Source organism: Paroedura picta, chromosome 1 (genome assembly GCF_049243985.1).
Source record: "Paroedura picta isolate Pp20150507F chromosome 1, Ppicta_v3.0, whole genome shotgun sequence".
Classification (NCBI taxonomy): Eukaryota; Metazoa; Chordata; class Lepidosauria; order Squamata; family Gekkonidae; genus Paroedura; species Paroedura picta.
The window spans coordinates 16649649-16676293 of NC_135369.1; the positions used below are offsets into that span (position 1 = coordinate 16649649).

The following is a 26645-nucleotide window of genomic DNA, read 5'->3' on the forward strand; positions in this document are numbered from 1 at the left end:
CATTAGTTCTGCAAGGCTTGGCTCAGGAGAGCCTACTGAAAATTCTTCCTGGGAGTTATACTGTTTGGTCCCTTTATGTGAAGATGAACCCTTGCTTGCGTTACATCAGCGGTCCCCAACCTTTTTGTAGTCGGGGACAACCTCCGAGGGTGGGAGAGAGCCGGCGGCCGGGCCACAGCAGCTGCACGTAAACGCGCATGCGCAGTTGCCGCACATGCGCATTTTTGGCACTAGGTGGTGCTAATGCGCATGCGCAGAACAGACGCACATGCACGTTTTCGCCAGCAGGGGGCGCAAACATGCATGCGTGGCGGCTCTGCACATGCGCGTTTGTGTCGCTGGCGTGCCAGCGGCCGCGCCTGCCTCTTCCCCCTCTCTCACTGCGGGGGGAGGGGAAGGCAGGCGCGTCTGCTTGCGGCCCGGTACCATGGCCTTAACGGCCCGGTACCGGGCTGCAGACCAGGGGTTGGAGACCTCTGTGTTACATGGTTCATGACAGCCACAACAAGCAGGAGACCACTGTGAGGTTTTCATAATCCACTTCTTGGTTCCACTCTGTCAGTTATAGGGATCACCCATATAAATGGCCAGCTTTCGCATTCAGGTGGTAAAACCAAATGATCCCTTAGTATACTTCCAGGAAGCTGATTCAGGATAAGGCTGCTTCAAAAGCATTCGTGCAGGAAGTGCTCTTTTGGTGGGGAGGGTTGCCAGCTTTGTGTTGGGAAACACATGGAGACTTTGGTGGTGGAGCTGGAAGTGGGCTGGATTTGGGGTGGGGAGGGACCTCTGTGGAGTATAATTTTATGGAGTTCTCCCTCCAAAACAGCCAGTTTCTTCAGGGGGACTAGTCTCTGTTATTGGAAATAAGCTGTAAGATTGGGGGATCCCCACAATCCACCTGGAGATTGACATCTCTTAGAAGACTTAGAGAGTCATAGAGTTGGGCCATACAGGCCATATAGTCCAACCCCTTGGTCAATGCAGGCCCAACTAAAGCATCCAGGATAAGTATCTGTTCAGCCACTGATTGAAGACTGTCTGTGAGGGGGAGCTCACTACCTTCTTAGGCAGTCAACTCTAATGCTGAACTACTCTGACTGTGAAAAGTTTTTTCCTGATATCTAGCTGGCACTGTTCTGCTCATAGTTTAAACCCATTACTGTGAGTCCTCTCCTCTGCTGCCAACAGGAACCTTTCCTTGTCCTCCAACCTCCTTTCAGATATTTAAAGGCAGCAATCATGTCCCCTCTCAACCTCTTCTTCTCCAGGCTGAACATTCCCAAGTAGGCTTGTGCACTAAGGGCCCAATTTGTTTTCTGTGCCCCCATCCGTTCCATTATATCCTACTAGCCAGAAAGCCCGTTGCAGAGGGGAATGCAATGGGCGCTAGAGGGTGGTGGGAACTGGCTGGGTGCTTCTGGCTTGGTTTGGCCACTTCGGCAAAGCCTGTTTACCTTTGCCCAATGTTAAAAGGCATTTCAAAGCAAGAGAGAAAGAGGTAGGACAAGGTCTTCTCCATTATGCTTCCTGCTGCATCAGATCCTATCTCTAACCAGTTCTCTAGAGACCGTTGTCTTTTTCTGCACAGTGGGCATTATTACTACTACCTGAAGGTGGAGATGTGTTGAAAGGTGAGCAGTGCCTCTTCTAGAAAGCCACACTTCTGATTTTAAAAAAGAAAGAAAGAAAAAAGCCTGGGGAAAATGCCAAAGCGTTAGGGGGTAACACATGCTGTGTGTAAATCTACTTTTAATTAAAAATTACCTAAATGGAAGCTTTGAGTGTGCCCGTTTTTGTTTCCTTTTGTATTCTCCTGTACATGATCCATCTTAAGGGGACGTAATGTTCTGTTACAGTCTCAGTCCGGCAAACCCATTTTTCCTGAGCTGCTGACCTTGTTGCGGAAGCACATGAGAGTTCGGTCACGGTTGGGTTGCAATAGGTTTGGTGGCTGCCGGAGTCTGAGAAATAGAGATGAAGTTCTTTTCTTTGTAGGGCAGCTCTTACTTGAAAAAAACAGTTCTTCTTTGAAAGTGTGCCTTTTCGAAGCAAACATTGTTTTTTAGTAAGCGTCACATGCAGGAAGTGACTTGGTGGTGGGCTTGGTGCCTTCCGCCCAGTTGCCACGGCCTAGTCTGATTTGGCTTGTTGCTCCTCAGGACTGCAGACATGATTGGCGGTGGGAAAAAGTGACTTTCAGCAACCAACTGCGGCCCTCCAGATGTCCATGGATTACAATCATAGAATCATAGAATCATAGAGTTGGAAGGGGCCATACAGGCCATCTAGTCCAACCCCCTGCTCAACGCAGGATTAGCCCTAAGCATCCTAAAGCATCCAAGAAAAGTGTGTATCCAACCTTTGCTTGAAGACTGCCAGTGAGGGGGAGCTCACCACCTCCTTAGGCAGCCTATTCCACTGCTGAACTACTCTGACTGTGAAATTTTTTTTCCTGATATCTAGCCTATATTGTTGTACTTGAAGTTTAAACCCATTTCTGCGTGTCCTCTCCTCTGCAGCCAACAGAAACAGCATCCTGCCCTCCTCCAAGTGACAACCTTTCAAATACTTAAAGAGGGCTATCATGTCCCCACTCAACCTCCTTTTCTCCAGGCTGAACATTCCCAAGTCCCTCAACCTATCTTCATAGGGCTTTGTCCCTTGGCCCCAGATCATCCTTGTCGCTCTCCTCTGTACCCTTTCAATGTTATCTATGTCCTTCTTGAAGTGAGGCCTCCAGAACTGCACACAGTACTCCAAGTGTGGTCTGACCAGTGCCGTATACAATGGGACTATGACATCTTGTGATTTTGATGTGATGCCTCTGTTGATACAGCCCAAAATGGCATTTGCCTTTTTTACCGCTGCATCACACTGTCTGCTCATGTTTAGTTTACAATCCACAAGTACCCCAAGGTCTCGTTCACACACAGTGTTACCTAGAAGCATATCCCCCATCCAGCTTTTCATTTTTCTGACCCAGATGCAGAATTTTACACTTATCTTTATTAAATTGCATCTTGTTCTCATTTGTCCATTTTTCCATTGTGTTCAGATCTCGTTGAACTCTATCTTCCGGAGTATTTGCCAGTCCTCCCAATTTGGTGTCATCTGCAAAATTGATGACTAGTCCCTCCACCCCCTCATCTAGATCATTAATAAATATGTTAAAAAGTACTGGGCCAAGCACCGAGCCCTGAGCTACCCCGCTACTCACCTCTCTCCAGTCTGATGAAACACCATTGACAACAACTCTTTGAGTGCAGTTCTCTAACCAATTCCCTATCCACCTGACTATCTGAAAATCCAGATTGCAGTCCTCCAATTTATCCATCAGAACATCATGGGGAACCTTGTCAAAAGCTTTACTAAAAGCCAAGTAAATGACATCAACCGAATTTCCCCGATCCAGCAAACCTGTTACTTGGTCAAAAAAGGAAACCAGGTTGGTCTGGCAGGACCTGTTGGAGACAAATCCATGCTGACTTCCTTGGATCACCGAATTGTCCTCCAGATGTTTGCAGATCGCTCCCTTTAATATCTGCTCCATTATCTTCCCCACAACAGAGGTCAGACTCACTGGTCTGTAGTTTCAAATGCTGGCAGGGCTCATGGGAATTGTAGTCCATGGACATCTGGAGGGCCGCAGTTTGACTACCCCTGCCGTAGGGCCTTCAAGGCAAGAGGCAAAAAGAGATGGTCTGCCATTGCCTTCTTCTGCATAGCGACCCTGGACTTACTTGGTGGTCTCCCATCCAAATACCGACCCTGCCTAGCTTTCGAGATCTGCTGAGGTTGAGCTATATAGGTCAGGGCACCCAAACCATTGCTATCTAAAAGCACAGTGATCCTGCACTTGGGTTATTGTAAGGAACTCGTTGGAACACTAATGCATGCTATGGAGGGCTGCTATAGTCATGCCAACCTGCCCTCCAGCCATGGCCAATGAGTGGGTGGAAAGGGGCGGGGCCCTGGGTGGGCATGTACACAGCTATGCTTCCCAACCATACTCTGCACAATTGTGCTACTTCTGGCGTTCCTTGAAGTTGATGAATGTTTAAGGAGTTTCTCGATGGTGGAAAAGTTGAGGAAGGGTGATCTACAGTGAGCTGTTTTGGTTCCCAGTCTATTTCTGGGCCAAGTTCTAAGTGCTGGTTTTTGCAATTTAAAAACTTGTTTGTGACCCGGATACCCAAAGGATCAACTTTTCTAATGTGAGCTATTTGCCCTTGGTGCCACCACCACTATAGGATATTTGATTATTATATCTGCAACAGGGCCTTTTTGGTGGTAGCACTGACACGGTAGAATGCCCTCTTTTAGAGGGCATGTCTGGCTCTGTCCCTCCAGATTTTCAAAAGGTTGCTTAAATCTCCCCCCAGCACTGGGTGAGTGAACTGAGGTGACATCAGCGGTCCACAACAGCACTTGTCAGGCTGCCAGTGGTGTTTGGTTTCATGTTTTAAGCAATTATTGTCTTTTAAGGCAGAGTTATCTTACAGCCTCACCTTGTTCTGTGCCCCAGAGTCATCCCAGCTGTAACTGGGGAACCTTTCTTTCATGAGAGCCAGGAAAAGGAGCAAGCAAGCAAGCAAAATACCACTGTAGAAGGCATCCTGTGCTATCCTTGCTTTTATGTTCTCTGGCAGAGAGAAGAAAATTCTTTATAAGCTTTTTCAAGACCAGTGGTAGAGATGTAAGGGCCTGGGGAAAAAAAAACCCTTCCAATTTTCCAGCAGAAGATATTGGCATATTAAGGGGATGGAACACTGGGAATAACCTGTCCTTGACCTGGAAATTGCAGCTGGTACAGAATGCAGCTGCGAAGGTTTTCACAGGTACATCCTGGAGAATCTACTTGCAGCCAGTGCTGCAGCAGCTGTATTGATTACCAGTTGTATATCAGTTCATGGTAAAGGTTTTGGTTTGGACCTTTAAGGCTGTACATCATCTGGGCCCAGGTAGCCTGAGGGGACCATCTAACCCACTATATCCCTCACAGGGCCTTGTGCTTTGTGGGTTTGAACAAATTGGTGATCCCTGGCCTATGTGAAGTTTGCCTGGCCTTGGGCAGGGCTTTCTTGGGCCTGGCCCCTAGCTGGTGGAATGAGCTCCCAGAAGAGCTAAGGGCCCTGACGGAGCTGTCTCAGTTCCACAGGGCCTCTAAGACAAAGCTCTTCCACCAGGCATTTGGTTGAGGCCAGAGCAAGAAAGATCTACAAGGCTCCTCCCCTGAGGCGCCGGGCCAGAGGGGGTCCGCTGGGTCCTTAGAGTTTGGTGGCTTGAGGAGGCGATTGGGAGATTGGGCTTTATGGTTTTATGGCTTCTTATTGTAAACTGCCATGAGCCAGCTGGCCCGAGAGCAGCAGTGAATAAATCAAACAGATAAATAAGCAGCGTGCAATATTTGAGCATGTTTAAAAATTATGTATTTGCAGGCAGGAAGAAATTAAGAATTTGGAATGGCAAACTTCCTAAAGATACAGAGTTAATCAGAGCTTAAAAGTTAAAACAAAAACCCGTTCATTGATTTTGGCAAACCTGAGGCTAGCAAACACTAAAGATAATAGTTTCATAGTGTAGCCGTGTCACTCTGCAGTAGAAGGGAGCTCTGACTCTCAAAAACATATACCCCGCAATGGTTATTTGGTCTCTTAACGTGCTCCTGGACTCAAAATCTGACTAAAGATAATAGTGAGATTAACTTTTTCAAAAGTTCAAACAATAGTTTTCCTTTTATTGTCACTGTTTCTAATAAGGTCTGATTAGCTGGGGACTATTGTTGCTGATAATATTGTGGTAGGATTGTCTTGTCATCTTCCGAGGCAAGGTATTATTTGTGGATGCTTCTCTGAGGTAGTTGTGACTGAGAGAACTGTGACCTAGTGAGTTTCCACAGCAGGGTGGCAATTCGAATCCGGGTCTCCCAGACCCTAATTCAGTCCTGTAGCTGCTATGCCACACAGGCATTTACTGCTCCAGTGAAATAAGAGCAAAACCACAGTGCTAATAATCATCAAATGCTAACACATGTGAGAACAAACCTGGAAACGTTGCTCTCCGCTCACTTCCTCAAAAGCCCTGTGGAAAGATAAGATTTTAACTTGTTGCCTAGAGCAGTGGTCCCCAACCCCTAGTCCGGGGAACGGTACCGGGCTGCGGCTCCTCCTCGTCCTCCTCCCCCCCAGCTGCTGCCTCGGGGGCTGCCCTGCCACTCTGCCGCCAGCCCACCTTTGGTGCTCTCCAGTGGCCATCATGGCTGGGGCTCCCCCTTGGCGTGGCACTACGCAGCTGCTGCTGGCAGCGCCCCCTAGTGGACGGTGGGAAGTCAGGGGTGCCAGCGGGAAAGCAAGTGGAGCAGGGGCTCAGGTGGTGGCAACTTCTCTCGGCAAAAGACTACCCCCCCCCCCCCGGACCTCAGTAAAAAGGTCCCCGGTGATAAAAAGATTGGGGACCACTGGCCTAGAGCCTGCCAGTGGGGAAGTCTCAGGAAGAGGAATGCTACAGTCCAGTTGGAGCTGCTGAGAAGGCCCTTTATCTTCCCACTGTTCCTCAGATGTTATAGAGCAGAGGTGTTAAACTCATTTGTTACGTGGGCCGAGTCTGACATAAATGTGTGCCATAAAATGTAATGCCAAGTGCCACAGATATGAACTTAATGAAGGACACAGGCAAACTCAATTAACAATATTTCTTTTTACTCAAAATACAAACATGCTCAAAACATTAACACTCTTATAATATTTTCTTTATTTCACAATCTTTGAGAGTTAGTCTCTCTTGCTCTGAAATATTGGTAGAACTCTCACTTTGGTAGAATTCAAAATCTGGAGTCGTTGCTTCTGCTTTAGCAGTTTTGAGTATGCTGTTTAGGTATATATCTGTAAGCTGAGAACATACTTTTGATTTATTGACATTCATGACAGAGGAGAGCTGTTCACATGATAGCCCTGGGGGCCTGGCTGGCATACAGGTGAACCTGGTCTCAAATATAGATGGCATTTTTAGAAGCAAAAGTTGAAGGGAATTTAGACCCCAAAACTGTAAAAAATTTGTTAATGCTAAGATCAGAAAGCTCATCCTTCAGTACAGTATCACATTGCTCCCCTACCTATCTGTGATTTGTGGCATCCTTTCATTGGCAGGTGAGGAGCAAGGTGAACGTCCCATTTTGTCACCTGTATTGCTATCTATAAATCTACCTTGAGAATGAATCTCATCTTAGAGAAACATTTCCTGCCCATCTCACTTTCCTCCCTGGCACCAGTAATTCCAGGGGTCCGTCTCCCTTTCTGAAAATTCCCTTCTCACCAAACAACCCCCACCCATTTCATGCACTTCAGCCTTTCCCTTCGGTGCCCCTCCCTCCAGTCTTTTATACCCTTCCTTCCAGATCCCCATTCCTACACTTCTCCCAACGCCCATTTCCATTGGCATCTCCCCCCTCCCCGCCTTCATACATAATAACTTTCTTCCTCCTCTCTTCTTCCTTCCCTCCTCTCAAAAGGCCATTTCTCTGGAGTTGTGCCATAGAAAGAGCAAGAAAGGCAGGCAGAAGAGAAGAAGGAGGTTGAGGTGACAGTGATAGGCAGCTTCTGAGGCTAAAGCAAAGGGAATGCGTTCTGACGGGTTGGTGGCAACCACCCCACCTATGACAGAATGAGGAGGAGGAGAGAGCAGCAGCTGCACATGTGCAACCTGGACAAACCAAGGGAGAGGGGAAGAGGGTATGGACCCTTCAGCCAGCCAACCTGACATTGGTCCTTTCACTACTCTTGCCCCCCTCCCCCTGCTCTTGGGACGGAGAGCAGACTTGGACGGGCTGGTTCCGCTCCTCCCTTGGCCGTCTGCTTGACGCCCTGGAGTAGAGGCAATGGAAAACAGGTAATTCTGAATGTCTAGGCAGGTTCATATTGGGGAAGGCAGTCCCTGCAGTATGGATTTCTTGCGGTATTCTACTTTTCAGCCTAAAACTGGCTCTCAAGGAATCAGTCTGATACAAACAACCAAGCGCCATTTGAAATGTTCTTTAGGGTGAGGAGTCTCAGCTGCCACCGGATCTGGGCATGGCCGGTGGGTGCCAGGCTGGCGCGTCTCATCTTTCCTGTCGCTTCAGCAGCAGCAGTGGAAAACTGGACAGAGGGAACCTCTGGCTCCAGGCTCAATAGATAGGAATCTGGCTAACCCCTCCCCCCCCTTAAAGAGCTTTGGCAGATAGAAGGCTGGAGAGATCCAAATTTAAACACACACACCAATGTTTGGTAGAATTCATGTGTCAGTGAACTTGTAATGAATAATATTTACCCTTTGTATATATACCACCATTGGAATGTCCTACGCACTTCCCTTCCCCTTGGTAATCCTAACAAGTTGTAAGGGAAGCCCGGGATCTTGACGGATGCCGAAGCTGAGAAAATGGAGGGTAATCATTTGAATGTGGGACTCCTCTTGAATTTGTAAAGACCTGTCCTGCATCATCTCCCAGCCGGATTATGATCTCCTGGGCTGAGAACCGCTTCTTCGTTGTCATGTCAGTGCTGTTGGCTTGAAAAGGATGCTCGTTCCAGGATGAAGGTGTGGAGTGTCAAGATCCTTTCTCCCTTTTTTGATCTCTTTAAATATCCGAACAGAGACATAATATGGAGAATAGCCTTAGCTTGCCACTGACTTTTTGGCCCTTGGCGCTGTCATTAATTGTTTTTCCCCAATCAATCATTATGCGCAGTGAATTTATGCTCGCTACGAAGGGCAAAGGCTAAGGGATTTGGTTTGGGGATGTTCCAGCTTTAACCAGCCACTGGTAACAGAAATGTTTCTGGCCACATTTATAAATGTTGCAACAATCCCCCGTCAGTGTCCTGTTGGATGGAATTCGGACGCAATTTTCTGCTGAGCATTTTTAATTTTTTTTTTGAGGGAGGGAAATCCCATTTTCCATGTGCTTTCCCTCATCTTACAACTCCCTCAGCCTTGGATTGATTCTATAGATAGAGAATGCAACTAGCTCTGGAATCCTTTGGATCATAGAGTTGGAAGAGACCTCCAGGGTCATCTAGTCCAACCCCCTCTGCACGCTGTAGGAACTCACAACTACCTGCCTACCCACGGTGACCCCAATTTCATGCCCAAGTGATCCTCCCCTCCAACAATCTGCAGAATTCAGCCTGGCCTGGAGGGAATTCACCTACCATTCCACAGTAGCAACCAGCAACCTGGGTAGGCAAGGAAGGGCCACAAGAGACAAACACTGGCACATCCCTTCCTGCCCACCAACTCACCATCTGCCCAAGTTCATAAAATCAACATTTCTGTCAAATGACTATCTAGCTTATGCTTAAAAACTTCCAAAGGAGAACCTCCCACCTCCTGAGGAAGCCTGTTCTGCTGAGGAACTACTTGGTCATGAACTTCTTTTGGATGTTTAGCCAAAAATTTATTTTGAATTAATTTCAACCCATTGGTTCTAGTCCAACCCTCTGGGGCAACAGAAAACACCTTTGCTCCATCCTCTATGTGGCAGCCCCTCAGGTATTTGAAGATGGCCTATTATATCACCTCTTAGTCGTCTTCTCTCCAGGCTAAACAGACCCAGCTCCCATTGTTCTGAATGTGTAAAGGAAGCCTTCTTGCCGAAGGTGGAAGAACTTAGAGGGGGAAGGCAAGAATGTCTTGGGAGGCATGTTAATGGGGCAAGTGACTTGGGGAGACACACAGGGCAAGTAAGGGGGAGTGAACGAGCAGCTCAATTTCAGGTTTTTTGAGGGCAGACTTCCCCCATCCCCAACTTCCTGAGTTCCTGCAGCAGGGACATGTAACAGTGTGGAGCTGCCTTGTGCAGAGGGCGATCATTGGACCAACTAGTTCAAAGTTCTTTAGAACGTATAAAGCTGCCTTATACCTAATCAGACCCTTGATCCATCAAGGTCAGTACGGTCTACTCAGTGGCAGTGGCTCTCCAGGGTCTCAGATGGAAGCCATTCATATCATTACTGCTAGGTTCTTTTAACTGGAGATGTTGGGGATTGAACATGGGACCTTCTGTATGAGCCACAGCCCTTATTCACTGGCTTTCCAGGGTAGCAACAGAGAGGAGTTACGTTCATAAACCAACACCTGCTCTCTGAGAGCCATTGGTCTGGAGAAGCCAGGGATTGAAATAGTGTAGAGCCAGGTGCTGTACACTATGTGGGTGCAGATTCTATTTAAATGGATGAAAGAAATATCCCAATCCTTCTCTTTTCAGATGGTGTTTGGCCCTTGCCTAGAACTTTGTGAAACCAAGTTATGTTGTCTTCAGTTTATTCTTGAAGAGTGTTAAGCTGTTCCTTCCTTGACTTGGTGTCACAAAAGATAACTTTTAATTGGATTGGAATGGTCCTCCTAAGCTGCACATGGTGATACTCCCTCAATTGCTTGAGTCTTTCAGATAATTGAATGGGCCCATTGGAGGGACCAAGGCAGGCCCCCCCTAGTGTAGAGCTCTTATCTCCTGTTGTGGCGTCTGGTGCTTTACAGAGGTTTATTGTGTGAATGTGGGCAGCAGCTTGGCCGACAGCATGCGTGTGGGCAGCTCAATGATGTCAGGGGCTAGGAAATCATTTTGGATTCCTTTGTATCCTCGACCAGTTCTTAAACGTTGACCCGAGACTTCTCGTGCAGACTTGTGTGGCTCTATTGCTCCCAGGGGGTTCGCCTTTGTGCGCCATTAAATCATAGGATCTTATCTCTGTAGGGAAATATCAACAGGATTTCAAATGCTTCCAGTAGCTGTGTCTCAATTAGGCTTTCCCGTAGTATTCCTTGAGTTGTTTAAGCTGCAAGAATGTTAAGTCATCTAAGTGTGTGAGCTGCAGTTCATGCAGCGTGTTCTCTTTGCACTTACCCTCAGCTTGGCAGATTAAGACAGAAATTACATTCTGTTTCCCATTTCCCTTTGGCCATATTGTAGTCCCAGGGTGCCCTAAAGTATGGTTTGCAGGGCTGCTGGCAGGAACACTTACCTTAACAGGAATTTATTTTAAGACTAGATCTGTGTGTTTAAGTAGGAAAACGGAGGCGTTTTCTGACTTGAAAAGTGTGCAGCTACCTCTGGTAAGGTGGAACTAGAGGAATAGTTGAGCCGATGTTGGGCACTCGGTACTCCAGAGAGCACGGCACCAACAAGGTTGGCACCGGATCAGTTGAAGCATGAACTTGGGAACCATCTGATAGTAAGAGGCTACAGGCAAAAAAGAACGAAGGGGCACTGTTCTTATATGGTACCTTAAGAAGAACTAGTGGATCAGAAAATGACCTAAGGACCTGGATCTGTCATATGGATGCAGTGGTTGATAGTGGGGCAATTGCTCAGTCGAAAGAAGCCACCTGCTTCAAATTATTTAAAAGGGACCACCTCACATCTGCTTTTCTAGTCAGTATCCCAACTTTGACTTGAAGGATGGCATTCACCTATCTGAGATTCCAAGCAATGGTGACTGCAGTCCGCCGGGGCAGATTTCTTCACTCCCGTGTTTCGGACTGGCTTTGCATCTGTGGTAATATAGCAATTGAGGACTCTGTACTTCATGTCCTAGACTTTTCTCTCTGTGATGACCAGAGAAACAACTTTATTGGGAAAACATTGCCCTGAGGCACTACAAAAACTGAGAACTTGACCTTTCTGTTGTCAGACAAAGATCCTTATGTCTCCATTAGAGTGACCCTTTTTGCACCGGCTGCCAGGAAAACAAGGGCCAGTGTATGCAAACAGCACTTCTAATGTCCGATGGCCTTCTCTTAAAATGCCAGTCTTATTTCTGTATTTTATTGATCTCGCTATTTTTGATTTGACCATCTTAACATACTGTTACATACTGTTTGTTTGGTTATATCCTTTTTGTACAATCCTGTTTTCATATGATTGGGATGACCAATGGCCAATACAACAAAACATTTTTTTACTACTACTACTACTACTACTACTACTACTACTACTACTGCTACTGCTACTACTGCTACTACTGCTACTACTGCTACTACTACTACTACATGGTACCACGATGGCCCCAGCCTGAGCCCAGCTGTGCAAGCATAGGAAGATGCCTTGGTCCACCTCATTCAGTGTTACCTGCTCCGACTGGTGGCAACTCATCAGGATATTGAACAAGCTGCAGTCTTTCCCATCATTTGCTGCTTGAGACCCTTGTAACTGAAAGTGCAAAAGATGGACCAGATAAGGACTGAACATAGAAGTATAGAGTTGGAAGGGGCCATGCAGGCCATCTCGGGGCAGGATCAGCCGAAAGCAATCTGCCAGAGAAGGGGAGCTTACCACCTCACTAGGCAACCCATTTCTCTGCTGAACTACTCTTACACAAAGCTTCCTTCTACCAAGTCAGATCATTGGCCTGTCAAAATCTACCCAGGCTGGCAGCAGTTCTCCAGGGTCTTGGGGAGAAGTCATTCACATCTGTTATGAACTGATACTTTTTGCTGGCGGACTTTCTCCATGCAAGGAAGACCGCCACTGAGCCCCTATAAAATCCAGTTAGTAAAGTGCCTTAGGCCAGGGGTAGTCAACCTGTGGTCCTTCAGATGTCCGTGAACTACAATTCCCATGAGCCCCTGCCAGCAAATGCAGGTTGACTACCCCTGCCTTAGGCCACATAATACGTTGATGGCAGGGAAGATATTCAAGCGGTGAAGTTCCTGAGTCATAGCTCAGTCAGGCCATGCTACACGTTAGTCGGCTTAGTCCTAAGGAGGAGAAGCCACAAAGGCAGAGGTACTCCTGCCCGCAGAAAGAAGACCAACAGAAGAGCAGTCCTTGAAAAACAGTATGTGCTAACATTTTTTCTCCATAAAGCGATACACAGCTGTGCAGACATGGAGTCATGTCAAAATGAAATGCAAAAATTATACCATAAAACAGGTTCCAGAAAAAACATACGTTAGCAGTAGGGGGTGAATGGAAAAGTTGCAGTCCTGCAGAATCTGACATATAAAAAGCAAGCCAGTAATTATGTGTGGTAGTTTGGTATTGTGATTGTGTTCACATATGCTTAGATATCAGTTGCATATTAGTGATGTTACATATCCTGCTCTGTTTTTTTGAGCTCCTCTTCTCTGACTTTGACTGTTTAGATCCATGTTCCAGTGGGCAGACTGTAAATTGGGTCATCCCTGTCTACCCATACTCACCACATTACCAGTTGATTTATTTTCAGTGTAGAAGTTCTAGGCATGGGTTGAAGTATGGATTAGTTTTGCTTGCGCCTTTCTAAATTCACTTCCACCTAGCCTGTTTCCTGTCTGCTGCCCGGCTGCGTCTTTCTCCTCTAAAAGGGCCAGCTCAGCATTGACCTGTGAGATGGAGACAAATCCTGGCTTTGATTCTGCATTTTCCATACATCGTCTTGAACTTCTGCCCGTTCCGCTGGAAATCTTCCGGCAGCACTAGACCCTTTTCTGCAAGCGTTCTGTCCCGGTCTGTTTTGGCAGACGAGTCAAATAGATGTTACAGGTTTGTTACAGATGTTACAGGGAGAGGAATAGGAAGGCGACTACAAGCCGCTTTGAGCCTCCTTCGGGTAGGGAAAAGCGGCACATAAGAACCAACTCTTCTTCTTCTGGTGAAGAGATGATCTGATCAATGCTGAAAAGAAATAGATGTTACAGGTCTGTGGAAGAGATGAGCTGATGAATGCTTTCTTTTCCTTCTGTTTTTTAACCAAAGGGGTTTTGAACAGGATTTAATTTGCTGCTGAGTTTATGGGACGGGATTTATAAGGTGTGGGATGGAACCTTAAAAGTAGCATAACATCCTCCCAGGTCATTTTTTAAAATAAAAATCTTCCCAAGTGCCTCTCCACACCGCAAGGAGAATGCCAGCCTGGTACAAGAAGCAACTCCTAATTTGAAAGATTCTAGAGGTGTGAAGAAATCCAAATATAGTGTTGGCACAAGGGCTTAAGCAGAAGCTAAGCAACATCCTCTTTCGATGTAGCGTTTCCTCCACATCGGCTGCAAAAGCACTGCTCGTGTGGGCCCGGAGTGGGAGCTGGGCGGCTTCCGGAGCAGCTGCCCTACCCACTGGAAGGATCCAGGAGTTGGGCAAGGCAAACCGTGCCAGCACTTGAGCCTCTCTCTATTTATTTATAACATTTCCTTTATGCTTCTCCAGCACTTAGGGCGGTTTCTAACAGAAAATACATATGAGAGTGTTATAATTTATCAGGAAAAATTAGAATACGCTACAACAGTCAGCATGGGGACCCCATTGAAGAGGAGGAGGGCTGGTTTATACCCCACTTTTCACTACCCGAAGGAGTCTCAAAGCAGCTTACCAACATCTTTCCCTTCCTCTCCCCATAACAGCCTTCCTCTCCTGTCAGGCAGGTAGAGCTGAGAGCTCTAAGAGAGCAGCTCTAAGAGAATTGTGACTAGCCTAAGGCCACCCAGCTGGGTGCATGTAGAGGAGTGGGGAATCAAACCCAGTTCTGCAGATTAAAGCCGGGTTACTATTATTATTAATAAACTTATACCCTGCCCCACTTGACAGGGCGGCTTACAAATAAGGCAAACAGTCTTTATAATAATAAATGCAATTGTTGGTTCTTATATGCTGCTTTTCTCTACCAGAAGGAGTCTCAAAGTGGCTTACAGTCGCCTTCCCTTTCCTCTCCCCACAACAGATACCCTGTGAGGGAGGGGAGGCTGAGAGAGCCCTGAGTTTACTGCTCCGTCCAAATAGCTGCACGTGGAAGAGGAGTGGGGGAAAACCTGGCTCGCCAGATTATGTTGGTGCTCCTAGCCACTACACCATAGCTGGTTTTCTTGTCCTTCACTCTTTAAGCACTGCACCATTCCGGCTCTCAACCAGTAACCAGTTGGAGGTTTCACAAGAGTGAAGTGTTGCATTATTTCCAGGAAGCCACAAGAGCAGAACAGCTTTGAATTGGGGAGGGGGGTGGGCAAGATCCATTCACATCATTGGAACCAATGCACCTTGAACCATGACCGAACTGGGCCCATGCTTCAGAATGTAAAAAGCAGTTGGAATTTTATGCAGACAGATGGTTTGTGAGGTGGACCTGTCTCAAATTGAGAGTCAGAGCAAGACTAGGAGCTGAGCAATCCAGGTTCCAATCTCCACTCATGCCATGGACCACTCATGCCATGCCTGACCTATCTCGCAGAGTTATTGAGAGGGTAAATTGGAGGAGAGCAGATCATGATGTAAAGCTCCCTTGAGCCTCCATTGGGGTGAAAGTTTGGACATAAATAAAAGTAAGACAAATTTGGCCTGGAAGCTGCCAGGTCACTAGGCCAGTTGCTGCAAAAATAGGTTTGGATGTGTTTTCATCTCCCTCCATCTGCCAGGAGGTGGGCAGCAGCCTTCTGTGCTAGCTGTAGCCTCCGAGTCGTTGGCCCAGAAGCTGAATGGCTGCAAACTATTTAGAGCGTCGCTAAGCCGCTTATGGATACGCCCTGAACGGACAAAGGCTGCCACATGTCACTCGCCATATTAAAGTGGAGTGGGTAGCCATGTTGGTCTGAAGCAGTAGAGCAAAGTTTGAATTCATCGGCATCTTTAAGCCCCGATTCTGAAGAAGTGTGTGCATATGAAAGCTTATATCCTGAACAAGACTTCATTGGTCTTAAAGGGGCCACTGGAGGCAAATGTTATTCTATCCCAAATCGACACACTGCACACAGAAGCCGAGGCATTGTCCACAGAGCTCCACCTTTCGCTGAACCGGATCCAGACAGAATTGGCCATTTCCACCAGATCCTCCTTCCCGCTGCAGACGTCCCTCAGCATCCCCTATCCCCTGGGAGTGGTATTTTGTGGAGAGCACCGGGTGAAGGGAGGCACAAGAACCCCATTCTGCCGCTGAGTAATTTTTGTCAAGATCTCACCCCGTGTTCTTTGCTTCCAGCTGTTTATTCCCTTCTGACTTTGCTCCCTGCATCCTGCTCTGCTCCTGACCCGAGATCTGGTGTGCCTTCCATTTTCTACTCTCCAGCTTTTGCATCCTGTACTTCCTGCCTGCAGCCCCTGTTAATGCTTTATAGCACCCCCCCCATCTCTCTGTGCCATTTGTTAGTTTTGGGGAGTGGAGCCATAGTTTGGACACTCCAGCTGCTCCTTGCAGCCCCTGGGATGGTTGCCTGCAAGCTGCCAGTTAGGCAGTACGAGCCAGAAAGGGCTCTTTGGGTTTGGCTGTGGTTTGCCTCCAGTAAAGGATAAAGCCAGTTGAGATGTTCTGCATTTAGTTAGGGACAATTGAATGCATCACTATAGGCTGGGCGAGACTTGTCTTGGCAGTGGTAAATGTGAAAAGGATCTGGGGTTCTTAGTAGGTCTACTGAACATGAGTCAGCAGTGTGACTCGGTGGCTAAAAAGGCAAATGGGGTTTTGGGCTGTATTAAAAGTAATATAGTGTCCAGATCACACAAGGTGATGTTACCACTTTACTCTGGTTCGGCCTCACTTGGAGTACTGTGTTCGGTTTGGGGCACCACCACTGAAGAAAGATGTGGAGAAACTGGAGCGTGTCCAGAGGAGGGCAATGAAGATGGTGAGGGGTTTGGAGACCAAGGTGTATGAGGAAAGCTTGAGGGAGCTTGGTCATTGTGGAGATCCCAAATCCCGCCTGTGCACTGGTTACCAGTTGAATCCTAGATCAGGCTTAAGGTCCTGGTACTCACTTTTAAAGCCCTATGCTGGCTGGGCCCTGTGTACCTGAGGGACCACCTCTCTCTGTATACTCCACAAAGAGCTCTACCAGCTGGTGATCCCTGGCCCCAAAGAAGCATGATTGACCTCAACCAGGGCCAGAGCCTTCTCCATCCTGGCTGCCACCTGGTGGAACAAGCCCCCAGAAGAAGTCTGGGCCCTGTTGGAGCCACCACAGTTTCACAGGACCTGCAGAATGGAGCTCTTCTGCCAGGCCTTTGGTTGAGGTCCCACAGCAGCAACAGCATCCACTGGGCCCCCAGGACCCCTCCCCTCATAGGTGTGGCCTCGGAGCAACCCTGGACTGACCAACCAATGGGATTCAGTTAACTGTTAATGTTTAAATTAAGAAATAGTCATTATCACCAAATGTATTATGATTTCCTGAGCCAGGGTGGCATATAATTATAATTAAGCAAACAAACCCAGTTAGAGCTGTATCTTACAATCATATAGTTGGAATGGACCTCCAGGATTATCTAGTCCAGGTGTAGTCAAACTGCGACCCTCCAGATGGCCACGGACGACAATTCCCATGAGCCCCTGCCAGCAAACGCTGGCAGGGGCTCATGGGAGTTGTCGTCCATGAACATCTGGAGGGCTGCAGTTTGACTACCGCTAATCTAGTCCAACCTCCTAGCACAATGCAGGAGGGAGACCTACCTGCCCATCCACAGTGACCCCAATTTCACGTCCAAATGATTCTCCCCCCCCCCCACCTAAAATCTCCAGAATCCAGCCGGGCCTGGGGGAGATCCACCTACCAGTAGCGATCTACAGTTCCCTGGGTATGCAAGGAAGGGCCACAAGTGACAAACGCTGGCGCATCTTATTAGCTTGGTGGTGTTGATGTGAAGAAGGCAGCTGCCACATTCTGTGGCATCCCAAAGCTAGAATGATTGCTAAGGCAGATGCTTCACATTGCAACCTGGGGAATTTTGAGGCCTTTAATGGGATATGCCTCTTAGTGCTTCAGTACAGCATGAATTCCCAGCAAGAGGAAGTGGGGGGGGGGAACTTTATCTTTAATTACTCTGAGCAAAGTGATGGCTGCTAACCGGTTAGGCGATGGGCTCGGGAAACCCCTCACCGTTCCTGATTTCAGCGCACAAGTGTCCTAACAGCTCCGTTTCCCCTGTCGCATTCCTTCGCCTGCTGCAGAAAGCGATTGCATTCCCTGGCTTATTCCCTGGCAGCCTTCAGCCATCTGACAAGCTGTGCTTCTGCCTCGTTGCCACAGTAGCATGGGAGGGGGGGGGGGATTTTGTTTGTTTGACAAGGCAGGAGGGACTTAAAAGCAGCCAGCCTTATTCAGAAACACATGGGAACCAGGAGAGACCTCGGTTTGCTTTGTGCAGGTGCATCATGCTGTCACATATCAAATCAGGATTCCGGCCTTCCTTTCTTGACTCGTGCTGAGATATTTTTTTTACAATTGGGGTTGAGACAGAGACCTTTTGTGCACCCGGAGCGTGTGTTCTACCACTGTACCTTTCCCCGCCAGGTACCCAAGGGGCAAAAGAAAACCCTGCAGGGCATTGGTCCTCTGCTGCCACGAATAGCAGTTCTTCTTGGGCTTATCCTGTGGCAGTCTCAGCGATATCATTGGAGGTCACTGTTAACTTTATTTGGTTCAGACTTCAGCTCCGTAGGAAGAGCAGGATGCAAAAATAAAGTGTGTGTATTATTCCTGGTCTGCCTTTCTTGTGGGGGCTCGAGGTGGATTGCACAGAGTGAACCAGTACAGTCAACAGAGATGGGACCTTTGATCACCAATGCACCATCTGTATCAGAAGGAGTGAGCACTGACTCATGGAAGCTCCTACTCTGCCACAAGTGTTGTTAAGTCTTCAAGGTGCTGCAGGACTCCTGTTCTTTCCAAGGCATTCGGATTTTAGAATTCTGGAACCACCAGGAAGAACTCAAGCATGGCATAAGTCAGGGGTAGTCAAACTGCGGCCCTCCAGATGTCCATGGACTACAATTCCCAGAAGCCCCTGCCAGCATTTGCTGGCAGGGGCTCCTGGGAATTGTAGTCCATGGACATCTGGAGGGCCGCAGTTTGACCACCCCTGGCATAAGTACTCACATGACAGGTTAAAACAGTACAGAAATGAAATCAATGGGACCTTCCTTATAATGAGCAGTACAGACCCTAATCGCTTATCCAAGCAAGCTTGTAAAACCGTTTTGTGCAGTGCAAACCTATTACCCGTGCAGAAAAGCCTTCTTGAATAGTACAGTTTTCAATTGCTGGAAAGCCAGGAGAGTGGCAGACCATTCCACCAAGGGGAGAGCCACAGCAGACAAAGTGCATGGGTGCCAGCATGGTATAGTTAAGAGCAGCCGGCTTCTAATCTAGCAAGCTGGGTTTGAATCCCTGCTCCTCCACATGCAGTCCTCTGGGAGACCTTGGGCTTCTCACAGTCCTGATAGTGCTGTTCTCACAGAGCAGTCTCTTTCACTCTCAGCCTCACCTACCGCACAGGGTGTCTGTTGTGGGGAGAGGAAAGGGAAGGCGGTTGTAAGGGGTTTTGAGACTCCTTCTGGTAGAGAAAAGCGGCATATAAAAGCCAACTGTCTTTCTTCTGTTGGCTGTTGTTGGTTTTGCCCATTTGCTCGCCAGGACCTGCTGAATTGAGCAAAACTGAGGTGCTGAGTATCCAGGCCCATCCTTTACATAGGACACAACCTTTCTCCGAGTTGGAAGGTTGGTCATGGGTATTATTATTTTATCATTATTTGATTTTTTTGCCCCCCGCTCCCTGATGGCTTGTGGCGGGTTACAACCTCTGAGTAAAAAACCCCCATAAAACACCAATTGAAATCCCAGATAAAAATCACAATAATTAATCAAACTGTGAAAAGACAAAAAGAGAGACAGTGGAAAAACAGTGCCCTCAATAATCTCAGTTATCCCAAAGCATCTCAAGAGGAGTGGGAGAGGGGAGGGTGCAGATGTTACTAGCAACTGTCCTTTCAGATCACCTGCAGCCTGATCCTTATGAAACAAGGCCTTCTGCATGCAAAGCAAGTTGAATGCCAGTGAGCCATAAGCCATGGCCCTGTCCCCAGCAGGTTGCGAGCCTGATTCCCAGGAGAGGGAAAGATCTCCCCACCTCCTGTTCTTCTCCATTTCCCAGCTGTCCCTCTAAGGCAGGGGTAGTCAAACTGCAGCCCTCCAGATGTCCATTCACTGGCAGGGGCTCATGAGAATTGTAGTCCATGGACATCTGGAGGGCCGCAGTTTGACTACCCCTGCTCTAAGGCTTCTGTTGAATTCTGAGGAAAGTAATTCCCAGAGCATCTGACAGATGTTGTTAATCTTGGGAACTGCATTTCCCAAGATGCACCATCATCAGGAGTGGCCTGCATCTCTGGCACTTGGACAAGGAAAGGTAGGAAAGAGGAGTGTGGATAGAGAGAGAAACTAAGCTTCTTGGCCTTCTGCTGCCACACTTGTCTTCTGCTGCAGAAGGTAAATATGTAAGAGCAGGGGGAATTCCCAGAGAAGAATTTAGAAGGAGAAGAAGAGCTGGTTTTTATACTCCGCTTTTCACTACCCAGAGAAGTCTTAAAGCAGGTTACCTTCCTTTCCCCACAAGAGGCACCCTGAGAGGTACGTGGGGCTCAGAGAGAGCTTTTAGAGAAGTGTTCAGCGAGAACAGCTCTAACAGGACTGACTGGCCCAAGGTCACCCAGCTGTCTGCATGTGGAGGAGTGGGGAATCAAACCTGGCTCTCCAGATTAGAGCCTGCTACTCTTAACCGCAACTCGAAGCTGGCTCTTTAGGGCCTGTAATGCTTGTCATGATGTGAAATGACTGACACGAGCTGCTGAATCTTGTCCTCCAAGCCAAAGGGGTGTGAATTTTGGCATTAGTGCTGGGGCAGGAAGAGAGGAGGTCTATGTGAACCTGTAGGGACTGTTTGATCTTTTAGCCCTGATAGGGAGGGATCAGGAAATGTTTTGTTTTCCCTGGTCCTTAAGCCCTCACTTCCTCTTCTGCAAAATGTGTGCGATGGTGTCCAGGGGGATCGCCAAAGCACCTTGTGCTCAGAGAGCGCTGTGTATGTGATGGATCACTTCCTTTTAGTGTGTCACGGTATTTGCGTATTTAGGAACTTAAGGGCCATTATCAAACATTAGCACCGTATGACCTGTCATGAGGGACCGGGGCTCTTTATACCCCCGCAGGCTCCATCGATATTTGAATGTGCAATTGGGCTCTGCCTCCCCTTTCACTTTAAGCACACGGAGCTGCCTATTACAGCGTCAGAGGATTGGTTTAAATTTTTTTTTAAAAGATAATTTCCCTTGGAAGCTCAGAAGCTTTACGTAGTATCCCCAGTCTTCCATGTTTTTCAGTTAAGGGGAAAATGCTGTTCAAACAAATTACAAAGATGATGCGATTCCAGGGGTAGCGAGAGAGAGATTTGACTTACAAAAACAGAAGCATGCTTTCCATGACACATTCATGGAGGTACGTTCGATTTCAGAAAGGTCAGCTTAGAATCAAAGAGTTGGAAGGGGTCTCCGGGGTCATCTAGTTGAACCCCTTGCAGAATGCACAACTACCTGCCCACCCACAGTGACCCTCATGCCCATAGGATGCCCGTTCCCATGAAAACCCATGGCCATTTGCCAAGGCTCCAAGCCCAGGTAATAGAGAGAAGAGAATGGCCTATAGGAGATGAAACAGAAGCAGCAGCCAACGAGGCTCCAGGTCTAAATAAAGAGAGGCTTGGGGGCCAATAGCCAAGGGCAGGGGTAGTCAACCTGTGGTCCTCCAGATATTCATGAACTACAATTCCCATGAGCCCCTGCCAGCATTTGCCGGCAGGGGCTCGTGGGAATTGTAGTCCATGAACATCTGGAGGACCACAGGTTGACTACCCCTGGCCAAGGGTACCCCAGTGAAAATATTCTCTTAACCCTTTCCCTACCAGATCCTCTTGCATGCAGACTTAACAGTATCTGTTCTACTTAATATTTCTGGTATGGCCTTGGAGAAGGAGCGTGTCTCATGGCTTAAGTGCCATTCAGCGCTTAACACCCACTCAGGGCAGCTGTCCTGCCCCTGAGTGCCTCCTCCTCCAACTGGCTAGCCTTCCATCCCCCATCCCTGACCACCCCCTCCTCCTCCCACTTCCCTCTGAGGCTCGGAGGCTGCAGATCCTTGCCGTGTAAGAGCTGCTCCTGCTGGTGAGTTCCCTACCAACTGCCTGCAGCCTTTCCAGGTCCTGGGTGGGAGGGGGAGTCTGTCTGCAGAGTTCTTCCATACACCCCCCCCCCCCATTATAGTGGCCATTGTATTCCTGAATGCAGTGGGCTTAGCCCCTAGTCCAGCATAATCAAGGTAGATTCAGGTGTGCAGCCGTGTTGGTCCAAACCAGTAGAACAATGTTCGAGTCCAGCAGCACCTTTAAGACCAGTGTAGTTTGATTCTGGGTATAAGGTTTCATGTGCATAGGCTGCCACGTTCCAGGATCTCCATTGGTCATCTCTCATATCACCTCCTGGTTGGCCCTTTTAACTGGAGACGTTGGGGGCTGAACTTAGGGCCCCACCCGGGTTTTGTCCATGTGATCTCCACTACGCTACATGTGTTGTCCTGTGAGGCAGCTGAAAATGTCAGGCACAAGTACGTTTGGGTGACGGATGGCATTAAACGATTGCTGAAGCATTTCAAGAACAGTGGTGCTATTATATGGACTACATAAATAAGCAGCTTGGTGAACTGGATTGGAGAATGTGAACATTGTGAGATGTGAACATTGGAGAATGCAAAATGGTGAAGTTTAACTAATCGAATCTGGCTCACCAGGTTAGAGGCTGCTAATCTTAACTGCTATACCAAGTTGGTCTCCTGGGTTAGAGCTGATTTAGTGTTCTTAACCTTCCCAATTCCTGATGCATAGCTTCTCACAAAAGCGCATTAGCTCAAGTCATGTCTGCAGCCTGAATGTAGGGAGGGTAACAAGAAGCATTTTTCAATTTCAGGGCCTCCATCCCCTGCTGTCGCCCATCAGATGTCCAGTTCTGCTAAAACTAGCTGGTTAGAAGATACCCCTATATTGATCTGTATATGTGTTGCAGTAAGAACCAGTGAACTTCAATGGACTCCGGGGAATGGTAGAGCACAGGAAGGCCTGGAGGATCATTGTCCATGGGGTTGCGATGGGTCTGACACGACTTCGCACATAACAACAACAACAAGAACCAGTGAATTGTTCTGAGTGGCCTCCATTCATTCATTCATTCATTCATTCATTCATTCATTCATTCATTCATTCATTCATTCATTCATTCATTCATTCATTCATTCATTCATTCTCTTAGATTTTTATACCGCCCTTCCATACGGCCCAGGGCAGTTTACATGGGAACATTGTGTGATATATAGAATGTTATACATTAATAACAGTAACAAGAATATATCAATAACAATTCCAACAGTAAATATAAGTTTAACAGGTTACCATAATTATCTCATTGAACAATTTAAATAGAAGAACTTTAACAAAGCTCCTAGGGAGGTCAGAAACGTTCAGATTATGGAGGGTATGATTTGAGGGGGACCGCCGAATGTTTTTGGGTCGCATTAACCTTGGTCGAATGCCTGGTGGAGGAGCTCCCTTTTGCAGGGCCTGTGGAATTCTGGGAGTTCAGTTAGCCTGATCTCATCAGATCTCAGAAGCTAAGCTTGATTGGCCCTGCTTAGTGCTTGGATGTCCAGGGTCACTATGCAGAGGCAAGGAAGTCTAGGGTCACTATGCAGAGGCAAGAAATGGCAATCCTTGCCTTGAAGACCCTATGAATTAGCTGTGGGCTTCTGGAGCCCAGCCCCTTGAACCTTCTTTTTCCCAAGTTCTCCTTGGTCTGTAACCTTCCTACTTCACAAGATACTGCTTACGTGCTGAGACATCTTTGAGGGCCTCTCTTTAGGTGTTGTTGGCTTTGGACGGAGGGCATTCTGTGGCATAAAATTCCAATTTCCCAAAAGGCATAGTTATGCATTGTCCTCTTGGACCCCAAGAAGGTAGTGGAAAGTTCCACCTTTTCAGTAAGACAGGCTGAGAATCTGTTTAGCTGTATGGCTTTCTGGAACACGGCTGCTGCTGGTTTTCCAAGAGCAGAGGCCGCAGTTCAGTGGTGGATCACGTGTCTTGCAGGAAAGAGGTCTCTGGTTCAACTTCCAGTTGAAAGAATCCCAGGTAGCACATTCTGGCAACGGTCCTGTTCACGAGCTTCCTGGTGACTCCTGGCTGACCACTGCTGGAAACAGAATGCTAAACTGTTATCAGTCCCAGAGGCATGACCACCTTCTGTTGATGTACTTCCAGCACTGGGGTGTTGCATTACATTTTGAATGTGAGCTGCCTTAATCTTTATCTTGGAGGGGGGGGGGAAAGAAAAAAAAGCAAGATAGGCACTTGACTGTACTACTCCTAATCAAATGGGTCCTTCTGTCTTCAGCTGCCTCCATTAATCCCAAAATAGGAGCTGGTGGCACATCGCAGGCTTAACACCATTTATCCCAGCATCAGCATTTGTGAGTAGGCACTCGCTAGAGCAGGGGTAGTCAAACTGCGGCCCTCCAGATGTCCACGGACTACAATTCCCAGGAGCCCCCTGCCAGCGAATGCTGGCAGGGGGCTCCTGGGAATTGTAGTCCGTGGACATCTGGAGGGCCGCAGTATGACTACCCCTGCGCTAGAGTGATGTTGATGAAGATGATATCATCCGACCCTCAGCGATTATATATAGGAAAGTCTTCTCCATGCGTCCCTGTCTCTGACTGCTTCTGTTAGTTGGTTCATGGTCATCCCTGTGTCGGCTTTGATCGTGTCGAGCCAGCGGATCCTTTGGCGACCACGTTTCCTTTTGCCGCTGCTAACCATGCTAAGCATTCATGATTTTTCTAGCGAGTTTGATTGCATGATGTGTCCAAAGTAAGTGAGCTTCAGCTGTAATATCTTCCCTTCTAATGACATAGTTGGTTTGCTCCTCTCTAAAACTTTGGCTGTCCATGGTAATCATGGTATTCGCAGCTAAGAGTAAGTATTTCTAATCTTTAGGCTGCCTCCAGACTACTGTTTTCATTTGTAGACCATCCTTTCCCAACCTTTTTGCCACCGGGAAACCCCTGGAATATTCTTCAGGCTTCGAGAAACCACAGAAGCGGCGAAATCATGCAGAATTTGGGTGGGAAGCAGAGCTGTGGACACACCCTCGCCCAGCCACTCACCCCCTCCAGGCCCACCATTGGCCATTTTGGGAGGGGGAAGCGGGTTGACATGACCCTATACGGTCATTGTTCTGGTTGTCAGGCCTTCAGTCGTGTCCGACTCTTGGCGGTCCCACGATCTTCGGTCCCACACCGCCTCCCTCAGCCGTGCACACTTGAGCATGCCAGTCCCAAGCCCAGGTAAATGGGGAGGGTTAAGGAAAGAACTTTCAACCTACATTATTTTTAAAAATTGCCAAAAAAATCTTATGGTACAGCTCTCAAATGATACGGTCCTATCACCCGATAAATATTGAACGGTTTTTTAAAAACATATAAAATGAATGAATGGTTCCTTCCCCACAAGAGGTCCCCTTAAACTGTCTTGGGTCCTCCCATTCCCACCCATTTGGAAAACCCTTCCACGAAACCTCAGGGTATCATGAAGCCCTGGTTGAGGAAGCCCACTGTAGAGTGACATGACTGCCCATTGGGAATTCTTCCCAACACTAACTGGGGTGTTTTTTTTTTTTTTGTGCCTGTGCTGCTTTCCGCATTTTCAGCTGCTTGCATTTGGGTGTCTCCCCGTCTCCTAGGGTAGGTTCACAGTGTGCTAGAAACCAGAGCTGGGTCAAATGGAGCAGTGAACTCTAGCTGCTGCTTGCGCCGACTCCATTGTGCGAGGGACAGTGGGGCATTGTGGCAGGACCGATTTAGCAGCGACAGAATAGGGCGGAGGGGGGGGGGAGAGGAGACAGAAGCACAAAAGAACTGTAGGTTCAAAGCGGTTGGAGCAAATCTTGACAAAAGAATTAGGAGGGCTGGATATTGGGCCAGCCCCCCCCCCTCCCAAAAAAAGACAACAACACCCATTGGTGATCAAGGGTGGAATGCGTTTATTTAGTAGTTTAAAAGTTATTGGTCGAGGCATTGGTGTCATTTAGTCAGGGATGCAGGGTGGAAAATTTCCCACAGCCCTTTATTTTTCCAGCGTGTTCTTTTTTTTCTCCCCCCTGCAGAACGTTTTCCATTTTCTATATTGTTTCGTGGAGTTAATCACCATGAATGGATGCCATTGCCGATACAATATCGGGCAAGCCTGCCAGTTTAGAAGTTGTAATTAATGTTTTTTTTCTGGTGATTGTCCATAGGAGTTGTGTGACAGAGTACATTGTGTGAATTTGTAAACAGGTGGGAGATGAAAGTACAAATACATATCATTCAGGTTTAGGAAATCCAATTATGAATTAATCTGATTGGGGTTTGTTTCCCCTGAGTAGCCAGAGCTACGATTCTTATTTATGTGTCTTCTCAGACTTGCTTATTAAACTGTCTAGACCCCCCACCTTTCCCTACAGCTTGAATATAATCCTGTAATGCAGGGGTAGTCAACCTGTGGTCCTCCAGATGTCCATGGACTACAATTCCCACGAGCCCCTGCCAGCATTTGCTGGCAGGGGCTCATGGGAATTGTAGTCCATGGACATCTGGAGGACCACAGGTTGACGACCCCTGCTGTAATACATAGTGGCTCAGCAGGCTCATGTGACTGGCAACATAAGGAAGACCTTTGCTTGGTAGGACTTGTGGAAGGCAGGTAAACTGCGAGCCTCCCTCAGGTGTAAGACTCATGGCAGAGATGGAAGGGCCCACGCTCTCCAACAACCCCAAAACTCTCTTCCACACCCTGG

General features: G+C 47.7%; 1 protein-coding gene across 7 annotated transcripts in view; it reads left to right on the top strand.

Annotated features, from left to right (window-relative positions):
• Window positions 1-26645, top strand: part of MARK2 (microtubule affinity regulating kinase 2) — a 168213-nt gene that overhangs the window by 12212 nt on the left and 129356 nt on the right. The window lies entirely within an intron of this gene.